The 12,997-nt window shown below is 50.1% G+C and overlaps 1 protein-coding gene across 1 annotated transcript in view; it reads right to left on the bottom strand.

The window, feature by feature from the left end:
- CCDC177 (coiled-coil domain containing 177) overlaps positions 1 to 10,731 on the bottom strand; it is a 30,992-nt gene extending 20,261 nt beyond the window's left edge. Inside the window, exon 1 of the mRNA XM_068251772.1 lies at positions 10,660 to 10,731. The gene's annotated coding sequence lies outside the window, so the exon portion shown is untranslated. The remainder of the gene's footprint in view (positions 1 to 10,659) is intronic.
- Positions 10,732 to 12,997: the final 2,266 nt, after the last annotated feature.

The raw sequence follows: 12,997 nt of genomic DNA, 5'->3' as shown, positions 1-12,997 counted from the left end.
ACTTTGCTGGGGGCATACTGGGGCAAGCTACCTATGCTGGGGGCAAGCTACCTACGCTGGGGGCATACTGGGGCAAGCTACCTACGCTGGGGGCAAGCTACCTACACTGGGGGCATAATGGGGCAAGCTAACTTCGCTGGGGGCATACTGGGGCAAGCTAACTTCGCTGGGGGCATACTGGGGCAAGCTACCTACGCTGGGGGCAAGCTACCTATGCTGGGGGCATACTGGGGCAAGCTACCTACGCTGGGAGCATACTGGGGCAAGCTACCTACGCTGGGGGCATACTGGGGCAAGCTACCTACGCTGGGGGCAAGCTACCTACGCTGGTGGCATACTGGGGCAAGCTACCTACGCTGGGGGCATACTGGGGCAAGCTAACTTTGCTGGGGGCATACTAGGGCAAGCTACCTACGCTGGGGGCAAGCTACCTACGCTGGGGGCATACTGGGGCAAGCTACCTACACTGGGGGCATACTGGGGCAAGCTACCTACACTGGGGGCATACTGGGGTAAGCTACCTACGCTGGGGGCATACTGGGGCAAGCTAACTTTGCTGGGGGCATACTAGGGCAAGCTACCTACGCTGGGGGCAAGCTACCTACGCTGGGGGCATACTGGGGCAAGCTACCTACACTGGGGGCATACTGGGGCAAGCTACCTACACTGGGGGCATACTGGGGCAAGCTACCTACGCTGGGGGCAAGCTACCTACACTGGGGGCATACTGGGGCAAGCTACCTATGCTGGGGGCAAGCTACCTACACTGGGGGCATAATGGGGCAAGCTACCTACGCTGGGGGAATACTGGGGCAAGCTACCTACGCTGGGGGCAAGCTACCTATGCTGGGGGCATACTGGGGCAAGCTACCTACACTGGGGGCATACTGGTGCAAGCTACCTACGCTGAGGGCAAGCTACCTACACTGGGGGCATACTGGGGCAAGCTACCTACGCTGGGGGCAAGCTACCTACACTGGGGGCATACTGGGGCAAGCTACCTATGCTGGGGGCATACTGGGGCAAGCTACCTACACTGGGGGCAAGCTACCTACGCTGGGGGCAAGCTACCTATGCTGGGGGCATACTGGGGCAAGCTACCTACGCTGGGGGCATACTGGGGCAAGCTACCTACGCTGGGGGCATATTGGGGCAAGATACCTACGCTGGTGGCATACTGGGGCAAGCTACCTACGCTGGGGGCATACTGGGGCAAGCTAACTTTGCTGGGGGCATACTGGGGCAAGCTACCTATGCTGGGGGCAAGCTACCTACGCTGGGGGCATACTGGGGCAAGCTACCTACGCTGGGGGCAAGCTACCTACACTGGGGGCATAATGGGGCAAGCTAACTTCGCTGGGGGCATACTGGGGCAAGCTAACTTCGCTGGGGGCATACTGGGGCAAGCTACCTACGCTGGGGGCAAGCTACCTATGCTGGGGGCATACTGGGGCAAGCTACCTACGCTGGGAGCATACTGGGGCAAGCTACCTACGCTGGGGGCATACTGGGGCAAGCTACCTACGCTGGGGGCAAGCTACCTACGCTGGTGGCATACTGGGGCAAGCTACCTACGCTGGGGGCATACTGGGGCAAGCTAACTTTGCTGGGGGCATACTAGGGCAAGCTACCTACGCTGGGGGCAAGCTACCTACGCTGGGGGCATACTGGGGCAAGCTACCTACACTGGGGGCATACTGGGGCAAGCTACCTACACTGGGGGCATACTGGGGTAAGCTACCTACGCTGGGGGCATACTGGGGCAAGCTAACTTCGCTGGGGGCATACTGGGGCAAGCTACCTACACTGGGGGCAAGCTACCTACGCTGGGGGCATACTGGGGCAAGCTACCTACACTGGGGGCATACTGGGGCAAGCTACCTACACTGGGGGCATACTGGGGTAAGCTACCTACGCTGGGGGCAAGCTACCTACACTGGGGGCATACTGGGGTAAGCTACCTACGCTGGGGGCAAGCTACCTACACTGGGGGCATACTGGGGCAAGCTACCTACGCTGGGGCAAGCTACCTACACTGGGGGCATACTGGGGCAAGCTACCTACGCTGGGGGCAAGCTACCTACACTGGGGGCATAATGGGGCAAGCTACCTACGCTGGGGGCAAGCTACCTACACTGGGGGCATACTGGGGCTAGCTCAGGGGCGTAGCAATAGGGGTTGCAGCGGTAGCGACCGCATCGGGGCCCTTGGGCCGGAGGGGCCCCCGAAGGGCCCTCCCTCAACTACAGTATTAGCTCTATATTGCTCCTGTGCTCATAATAATCACTTCTATAGATACTTTGAATAGTGGTAATCATTAAAAAAACTCCTCCCCATCCCCTTCTTGTACCTCTAACACTGTAGTTGCCATTGGCAGGTTTTGGTGCGCCATATCAATTGTTATGTATGGAGTGCATGGGGGGCCCCATTGTAAAACTTGCATCGGGGCCCACAGCTCCTTAGCTACGCCACTGGGCTAGCTACCTACGCTGGGGGCATACTGGGGCAAGCTACCTACACTGGGGGCATACTGGGGCAAGCTACCTACGCTGGGGGCAAGCTACCTACACTGGGGGCATACTGGGGCAAGCTACCTATGCTGGGGGCAAGCTACCTACACTGGGGGCATACTGGGGCAAGCTACCTACACTGGGGGCATACTGGGGCAAGCTACCTACGCTGGGGGCAAGCTACCTACACTGGGGGCATACTGGGGCAAGCTACCTATGCTGGGGGCAAGCTACCTACACTGGGGGCATAATGGGGCAAGCTACCTACGCTGGGGGAATACTGGGGCAAGCTACCTACGCTGGGGGCAAGCTACCTATGCTGGGGGCATACTGGGGCAAGCTACCTACACTGGGGGCATACTGGTGCAAGCTACCTACGCTGAGGGCAAGCTACCTACACTGGGGGCATACTGGGGCAAGCTACCTACGCTGGGGGCAAGCTACCTACACTGGGGGCATACTGGGGCAAGCTACCTATGCTGGGGGCATACTGGGGCAAGCTACCTACACTGGGGGCAAGCTACCTACGCTGGGGGCAAGCTACCTATGCTGGGGGCATACTGGGGCAAGCTACCTACGCTGGGGGCATACTGGGGCAAGCTACCTACGCTGGGGGCATACTGGGGCAAGATACCTACGCTGGTGGCATACTGGGGCAAGCTACCTACGCTGGGGGCATACTGGGGCAAGCTAACTTTGCTGGGGGCATACTGGGGCAAGCTACCTATGCTGGGGGCAAGCTACCTACGCTGGGGGCATACTGGGGCAAGCTACCTACGCTGGGGGCAAGCTACCTACACTGGGGGCATAATGGGGCAAGCTAACTTCGCTGGGGGCATACTGGGGCAAGCTAACTTCGCTGGGGGCATACTGGGGCAAGCTACCTACGCTGGGGGCAAGCTACCTATGCTGGGGGCATACTGGGGCAAGCTACCTACGCTGGGAGCATACTGGGGCAAGCTACCTACGCTGGGGGCATACTGGGGCAAGCTACCTACGCTGGGGGCAAGCTACCTACGCTGGTGGCATACTGGGGCAAGCTACCTACGCTGGGGGCATACTGGGGCAAGCTAACTTTGCTGGGGGCATACTAGGGCAAGCTACCTACGCTGGGGGCAAGCTACCTACGCTGGGGGCATACTGGGGCAAGCTACCTACACTGGGGGCATACTGGGGCAAGCTACCTACACTGGGGGCATACTGGGGTAAGCTACCTACGCTGGGGGCATACTGGGGCAAGCTAACTTCGCTGGGGGCATACTGGGGCAAGCTACCTACACTGGGGGCAAGCTACCTACGCTGGGGGCATACTGGGGCAAGCTACCTACACTGGGGGCATACTGGGGCAAGCTACCTACACTGGGGGCATACTGGGGTAAGCTACCTACGCTGGGGGCAAGCTACCTACACTGGGGGCATACTGGGGTAAGCTACCTACGCTGGGGGCAAGCTACCTACACTGGGGGCATACTGGGGCAAGCTACCTACGCTGGGGCAAGCTACCTACACTGGGGGCATACTGGGGCAAGCTACCTACGCTGGGGGCAAGCTACCTACACTGGGGGCATAATGGGGCAAGCTACCTACGCTGGGGGCAAGCTACCTACACTGGGGGCATACTGGGGCTAGCTCAGAGGCGTAGCAATAGGGGTTGCAGCGGTAGCGACCGCATCGGGGCCCTTGGGCCGGAGGGGCCCCCGAAGGGCCCTCCCTCAACTACAGTATTAGCTCTATATTGCTCCTGTGCTCATAATAATCACTTCTATAGATACTTTGAATAGTGGTAATCATTAAAAATACTCCTCCCCATCCCCTTCTTGTACCTCTAACACTGTAGTTGCCATTGGCAGGTTTTGGTGCGCCATATCAATTGTTATGTATGGAGTGCATGGGGGGCCCCATTGTAAAACTTGCATCGGGGCCCACAGCTCCTTAGCTACGCCACTGGGCTAGCTACCTACGCTGGGGGCATACTGGGGCAAGCTACCTACACTGGGGGCATACTGGGGCAAGCTACCTACGCTGGGGGCAAGCTACCTACACTGGGGGCATACTGGGGCAAGCTACCTATGCTGGGGGCAAGCTACCTACACTGGGGGCATAATGGGGCAAGCTACCTACGCTGGGGGCAAGCTACCTACGCTGGGGGAATACTGGGGCAAGCTACCTACGCTGGGGGCAAGCTACCTATGCTGGGGGCATACTGGGGCAAGCTACCTACACTGGGGGCATACTGGTGCAAGCTACCTACGCTGAGGGCAAGCTACCTACACTGGGGGCATACTGGGGCAAGCTACCTACGCTGGGGGCAAGCTACCTACACTGGGGGCATAATGGGGCAAGCTAACTTCGCTGGGGGCATACTGGGGCAAGCTAACTTCGCTGGGGGCATACTGGGGCAAGCTACCTATGCTGGGGGCAAGCTACCTATGCTGGGGGCATACTGGGGCAAGCTACCTACGCTGGGGGCATACTGGGGCAAGCTACCTACGCTGGGGGCATACTGGGGCAAGCTACCTACGCTGGGGGCAAGCTACCTACGCTGGTGGCATACTGGGGCAAGCTACCTACGCTGGGGGCATACTGGGGCAAGCTAACTTCGCTGGGGGCATACTGGGGCAAGCTACCTACACTGGGGGCATACTGGTGCAAGCTACCTACGCTGAGGGCAAGCTACCTACACTGGGGGCATACTGGGGCAAGCTACCTACGCTGGGGGCAAGCTACCTACACTGGGGGCATAATGGGGCAAGCTAACTTCGCTGGGGGCATACTGGGGCAAGCTAACTTCGCTGGGGGCATACTGGGGCAAGCTACCTACGCTGGGGGCAAGCTACCTATGCTGGGGGCATACTGGGGCAAGCTACCTACGCTGGGGGCATACTGGGGCAAGCTACCTACGCTGGGGGCATACTGGGGCAAGCTACCTACGCTGGGGGCAAGCTACCTACGCTGGTGGCATACTGGGGCAAGCTACCTACGCTGGGGGCATACTGGGGCAAGCTAACTTCGCTGGGGGCATACTGGGGCAAGCTACCTACGCTGGGGGCAAGCTACCTACGCTGGGGGCATACTGGGGCAAGCTACCTACGCTGGGGGCAAGCTACCTACGCTGGGGGCAAGCTACCTACGCTGGGGCAAACTACCTACACTGCTGGGGGCAAACTACCTACACTGCTGTGGGCAAACTACCTACACTGGGGCATACTAGGGCAAACTACCTACACTGGGGCAACTATGCTACTACACTGGGGGAAACTGTACTAGCTACACTGAGGGCAGCTATGCTACCTATATGGGGCAACTATACTACCTACACTGGGGGCAACTATGCTACCTATATGGGGACAACTATGCTACTTATGGGGGGGGGGGGCAACAAAATCCGGTTTCGCTCAGGGCGCTGTGAAACCTAAGGCCGGCCCTGCTTGTGACAAAAAAATAATATCTTCTATGAACTCACTATGCCTCTCAGTGAATACTTTGGGATGTCTTCTTTCCAAAATGGGGTCATTTGGGGGTTATTTATACTATCCTGGAATTCTAGCCCCTCATGAAACATGACAGGGGGTCGGAAAAGTCATAGATGCTTGAAAATGGGAAAATTCACTTTTTGCACCATAGTTTGTAAACGCTATAACTTTTACCCAAACCAATAAATATACACTGAATGGTTTTTTTTTTTATCAAAAACATGTTTGTCCACATTTTTCGCGCTGCACAGCAAAGTGCTAGCTGCGTCCAGCAAAAAAAAAATTAAGTAAATCGGCCCAGTAGGGCCTGAGAAAACCTCCTGCGCGGCTTACCCCAAACTACGTTCGGGGTTACCACCAGGAAGGTTAAAATACAGAGTGTGGATTCTAAACTGCAACTGTGGCAGTCTGATGCAACGCTGTAAATAACGCCATGTAACTGCAGCATCACCAAAGAATATGTTGGTGTTTTAAACATCAATAATAACTGAAAATAAAAATTATGAGATTTTTTTTCTTTGCTACTAATATCCATTGTACACATACAATTCATTTTCTCATACGTTTATTTTCGCTTTAGATTTGCTTTATGTCTAACCGACTATTCATGACTCAGGGATGATGCCAGTCATCACAGCAATGAGAATTCCAGGTTTTTTTTTACACCTGGCTGTATTTTGTTGCCATGGTTTTCAGAAAATTTTAATGAATGAAAAGTTAAGGTGCTCATTAATAGAGATGTCGCGAACATAGAATTTCCTTAGGCTAGGTTCACAGTGGTCAGTTTCGTTGCAGTATAATTCAGCATGTTAACTCACTGCCGATACAGTTCTATAGGCCTGTTCACAGTAACAGACAGTGGCGTAGCAATAGGGGGTGCAGAGGTAGCGACCGCATCGGGGCCCTTGGGCCAGAGGGGCCCCGAAGGGTCCACTCTCTATCACAGAATTAGCTTTCTATTGATTCTGGGCTTGTAATAATTACTTCTATAGATGCCTTGAATAGTAGTAATCCTTGACACACTGTTCCTTATGCCCTTTTTGCAACTCTGACACTGTGATTGTTCTTGGCAAGTTTTGGTGCGCCGTGTCAATTGTTATGTATAGAGTGCTTGGGGGGGGGGGGGGGGGGCATGTAAAACTTGCAGTGGGGTCCATAGCTCCTTAGCTACGCCACTGGTAATGGAGCACGTTATTCTAACTCGCAGCATGCAGGCTTTGCATTAAACTCTATGCCTAGTTTCCATTGCAGTTCACACTCATTTTAACTCATGCGTTATGCAACTTACCACTGTGAATCCAGCCTAAAGCATTCTGTTTGGTTGCACAGAAACACTTTTTTTTCTGTTTTGTAACCTTACCTTACTGTGACTAAAGACAGCACAATGACATTCAGGGTTATGCAAGGTGACTGAGTACAGTTTAGCTCGCTGGAAGATGATACATTTTTACTGTGTTAACTCTCAGCACAGAATAGGCATGGCTATGCTTTGATGTCTCCTTAGATTAAGGATATTTAAGTGATAAACCTTAAAGCATAACCCACCTTTCTGCCTTTCATTTCTGGTTTCAATAACTTAGTTTTTCAGTTTTGTCGACAAAAGACCTTTAAAATATCTATCTCAGTGCGAATTGTTCAGATCTAAATTATTCATGCTACAGAAGTATTACTAAAGGTGTATTAAAAGTGTTAGCTAAGTTGCATCTGCTAACTTTGTATGGGCCTCCGATTTAGAATTATTATTACCCCACTAACACCAATGTATGTTTCGCCTGCTATTTTCAAAAGCAGGAATGGGCAGTAGATTTCTGATGATTTAGCTGGGAAACACTGCTGAAAATGTAATGGAAACCATGAGCATTCATTTGCTAAAAAACACAGTCGTCAGTGGGGAAGGCTGGGCTTCTGCATGCACAGTAACACCGCCGTCTTGGCACTGCCCACTGGTGGCACCATGTTGCACTACAAACACCTTTTTAATCCTAATAAATGAGGCTTTCGATATAAACACACCTGTTATTAATAGTGGGTAATCAGAACTTTAACAGTCAATGGGTTGGTCAACCAGAGTTTTGTTTACCTCTGATTACCGTAGTAAAAATTATATTTGCTGCTGGGGCTATGTCTAGGGGTAGGACAGTGACAATCACTTAACCCCCCTGGCGGTCTAAAAAATTCCGCCAGGAGGCAGCGCAGCAGTTTTTTTTTTTTTTTAAATCATGTAGCGAGCCCAGGGTTCGCTACATGATAGCCACTGCTCAGCGGCATCCCCCGCCCGCTTCGATCGCCTTAGGCGATTTCCGATCAGGAAATCCCGTTCAAAGAACGGGATTTCCTGGAGGGCTTCCCCCGTCGCCATGGCGACGGGGCGGGATGACGTCACAGACGTCACCGACGTCGGGACGTCATTGGGAGTCCCGATCCACCCCTCAGCGCTGCCTGGCACTGATTGGCCAGGCAGCGCACGGGGTCTGGGGGGGGGGCGGCACGGCGCGACGGATAGCGGCGATCGAGCGCGGGGCGGCGGCGATCGGTGTGCTGACGCAGCTAGCAAAGTGCTAGCTGCGTGCAGCAAAAAAAAATTAAGCAAATCGGCCCAGTAGGGCCTGAGAAAACCTCCTGCGCGGCTTACCCCGATCTACGTTCGGGGTTACCGCCAAGGAGGTTAAAGTGGTCTGCAAGCCAGCGTTTCTACTTTGCTTTAAAAGATTCCTCACAGCTTGAAAGCTACTATCCCAGAAAAAAATTCTAGCAGAACATCACTGAAATGGTTAAACAAAGCACTTTCTCCTGCTATTCAGCTTCAAATCTGCATCCAAACTGGAGATAGCAGTATCTTTTTTACTCTGCTTCAGGCACACACAGTGTTCAGAATAGCTCATTAAAAGATTTTAATATATAATAAAAAGCAGTTATAATATAAAAAGAATACAATGCAATGCCAGCTTTCAAGGTAAGAAAAACTACACTTTCGAAACTTTTAATTTGTAAAAAGACAATATTACGTGTGAACAATAGCAAATATGATAACTGTATGAGTTATAAAAAGTAGGAAAACACATTTTTATAGAATGTTATGTCAGAGTTTCAGCCCACTTTAATCTGCTGAGATCACATTAATTGAAAGAAAAGTACTAAACGATGGGGTCTCAAGAATCCTTTGTGATGTACTTATAAAACTGTTTTTTTTTTCATTGTTACCAGTATTATTACAGTTGACACCAGCAAAGTGACCTGGGCTCATAAACCAGACAACATTGCTCCCAAGTGACAGAAGAAATCAGGGACTTTGGACAGCTACCTTCATTAGTACTCATTTGGGAAGATATAGCTATCATAAAAGTAAAAATTAAGTGTTTTTGTAAAATTCTGCTGTCATTTCCATCAGTTTTGCTCATGATTAGTCATGGGCACATTTCAACATCTGAGAATGATCTGTGGCTGTACAGATATAACCAATGTATGTTTTAGGCCTGCAATGCGGAAGTTGGAACCCCTTGTGAAGACAGAATGGGAACCCTTGTGAAGACAGAACCACACACCAAAATAACAGACTATTTCTAATAGGACAAAGCTTAAAACTGTTTATAACCAAGACATGTGAGTACCTGAAGTTAGCTGATCAGCTGCAGTCCAACAAAAGAGCTACAGAGCATAAATCATTGAAGATCTTTATAAGAGAAAGGTGTCAGAACACACAATGCTTCATAGCTTGCTGTGTTTTGGCCTTTTGGTCGCAGGTCAGTTGGGATAGCCGATCAGTTGGGATAGCCATGCTGATAACCATCCACCACAATAGCACCTACAGTGGGCGAATGGGCAACAGAACTAGATCATGGAGCAATGGAAGAAGGGGGCTTGGCCTGATTAACCATACTTTCTTTGACATCCCAGATGTCAGTACAATCCCGCGTTTGTGAGATGTTATGGATATGCAACTACATGGAGGCCCCAGTTCACAACTCACATAGGATCTGTTGCTAAGACCCTGGCACCAGATACCACAGGACACCTCTGGAGTCCATGATTCAATGGGTCAGAGCTGTTTGGGTGGCACAAGGGGAACCTACACAGGAATAGGCAGGTGGTTTTAATGTTTTGGTTGATCACTGTATTAAAATGAAACAGGTTTGGCACAGTCCAGTACAGTACAATAAAAACTAAACAATAGTGCTAAAAAACTACACTGATGGGTAAAAGAAGGACAAAAATGATCATACTGAAATTACAACAATGAGCAGCAGGTAATAATACTAACAAACCAGCATTTTGTCTAATATGCTTATTATTATTTATACGCCTTATTCAGTTTTGTTCATCCTCTGCCAGCAAAGCTCAATCCATTTCTGCACTTCTGCCAGATGCTTGATTAATCCTCCCTGGCTCAGTGAAAGTAAGGAATTATCCCCGAATCTAGGTGGGAAACATGGAGGAGTGCACAGAGAACCAATGACAAGATCAACAAACCAAACAGCAGCAATACCTGATTATTATATACATTAAATACAACATATAAATAAGGGATGATATCATTCATCTTCACTGTCAGGGATTATACAGTCTCGTTATATGTGTTGTATATTGGCTGCCCAATATAGCATGATCTACACAAAGGGAAACGTATGCTAATATGATGAAGCCAACAGTGAATCGAACAATGAGACACCAGTGGTTACCTTCATCTCCCAGTTCAAGATGGACTGTCGGGCGTGTTATAAGACGCGGAGGTATTTCAGCACCACAGCAATGGACAGCGACCAGATTAGGCGGGGAGAGGCAGCAGCTAAGAACAGCCAGTGGCAGATAAGAGAGGGAGGTGGCATTAGTAGAGAACAGCTGGTGGGATAGCTCTAGCTGCAGGAAGATCAGTAGTATTGGAGGCTTGCTGGGAAATTACAAAAAAAATGAAAAAAAAACCACACAGGCAGATCAGAGGGAAGAAGGTCGATTCAGAACAGCCCATTTTTAACCAGAGGGAGGATAGAGAAGTGATGAGCACAGCCAGAAATCACGGCAAGGGGGGTCACATGGGAAATAGGAGGGAGAGAGGAAGGAATTTCAATAGGGTTACTGAGAACAGTACATTATAATGTACTATTGTTATTTATTTACATAGGATTGAGTGTACAGAGATGTCCGTAGCTGTCCCTCCCAGGAGTTTAATCCCTACACCATAGTCTCATGTTCCTAGCATAAGGCAAATTATGGGTGGGAACCAATTAACACATCAGTATGTTTTATGGGTAACAAGCACATCTGGAATTCATTTATTAATATGAAATATCATTCCAATGTCATTTGGGACAGCTGGGTGAACTTTTACTAGTACATACTAATTGTTATTATTATTATTTAGTACTTAAATGGCACTGACATCTTCTGCAGCGATGTATAAAATATATTGTCTTGTCACTTAACTGTCCCTCAGAGATCTAATTTCTACTATAGTCATATGTCTATATCATGCAGTGTATGTCTCATAGTCTAGGGCCAATTTAGGAGGAACCCAATTAACTTATCTATATGTGTTTGGGATGTGGGAGGAACCCATGCAGACATGGGGAGAACATACAAACTCAGTGCAGATAGTGCCCTGGCTGGAATTCAAACAGGGGACCCAGCGCTGCAAGGTGAGAGCGCTAACCATTATGCCATCGTGCTGCCCAAACTATTTTAACCCTTTCTTTATCAAGAGCTGGCTTCTTCCATCTCTGATGTCCAAGACTTTTTTTTTAGCATGCAATGATGATAAACATCATGGGCCATGGATACTAAAAGCATACATTTCGGGAAAGCTGTGTACCAAGAGGTTCGAATATATCATTCTGTATTATTTTCTCCAAAACACATCTGCCCACTTTTATCCAAACTATTAATTAAAAACTCTAAAAACTGTACCAACTGTGAAAGGGGAAATACACTTGATCCCTGCACTTTGATTGTCCCAATGGGCTGCCAGTCACTTGTCAGGCAGCCTATTGGGCCAATCAAAGTGCAGGGGCCAAGTCCTAAACAGCTAAAGGACGCGACAGGGCTCAGGGCGGGAGTAAAGGTGCGGCCACTAAATACAAGGGAGCGTGCGTAAGTTTGCAGCGCACGCTACACAGCCTATAGCATGTGATGAGGATTTTTAACTCACACTGCTCAAAGCAGCGCAGCTTAGTGAATCAAGCCCAATACCAATGATAAGCAGCAATAAATGACATGAAGATATTACCATTGACAAGCACTGCACAATATGTTGGTGCTTTATAAATTAAAGATAATATTAATAATACTGGTACACAGTAGAATGTGCAGGTTTTGCGACACTCCCTTAAGTGAACAGCATACATATATAGCGCAAAAGCATGACAAACGGTACTCTCACTACTGCTGTTGCATCTCTGGTCGCTAAGTGAAAGATGTGTGCTCTGTTGTAAGAGTTTGAAGAAATGGATACAGAATTGGTAATGACAGTGACAAAAGTAACATGGTAAATAAAACGTATAACATATTTCAAGAAAGAAAAGGGGGAGAGTGCCCTGTCCTTTCGAGCTTACAATCTAAAGAAATTGGCAGGAAACAAGAGGTGAGGTAGCATACAATAAAAATACCTAGAGGCAGTGTTTTTTGGGATATTTAGTAGGATTGCAATTTGGCCTTAGGACAAAGGGGAACTGGCCTAAGAGAGAGCGTATACGTGTTGGAAAAAGTGAGTTTTGTGAGAGCGTTTAAAGGTAACAAAGGTTGGAGAGTGATAGATGTGTTGTGGGTAGAAATGGCCCGAACGTTTCCCCGGCGAATGGTTCCCGGCGAAGTTCCGTGGTTCGCGATCACGGAGAAAGGCGAACTTTTCTGGAAGTTCGGTTCGCCCCCATAGTGCATCATGAGGGTCAACTTTGACCCTCTACATCACAGTCAGCAGGCACATTGTAGCCAATTAGGCTACACTCCCTCCTGGAGCCCCACCCCCCCTTATAAAAGGCAGGCAGCGTCAGGCATTGTACTCACTCGTGTGCCTGCAGTAATTAG

Source organism: Hyperolius riggenbachi, chromosome 9 (assembly GCF_040937935.1).
Source record: "Hyperolius riggenbachi isolate aHypRig1 chromosome 9, aHypRig1.pri, whole genome shotgun sequence".
NCBI classification, from domain to species: domain Eukaryota; kingdom Metazoa; phylum Chordata; class Amphibia; order Anura; family Hyperoliidae; genus Hyperolius; species Hyperolius riggenbachi.
The sequence above is the reverse complement of the archived record's forward strand: the minus strand, read 5'-3'. Positions and strand labels throughout refer to the sequence as shown.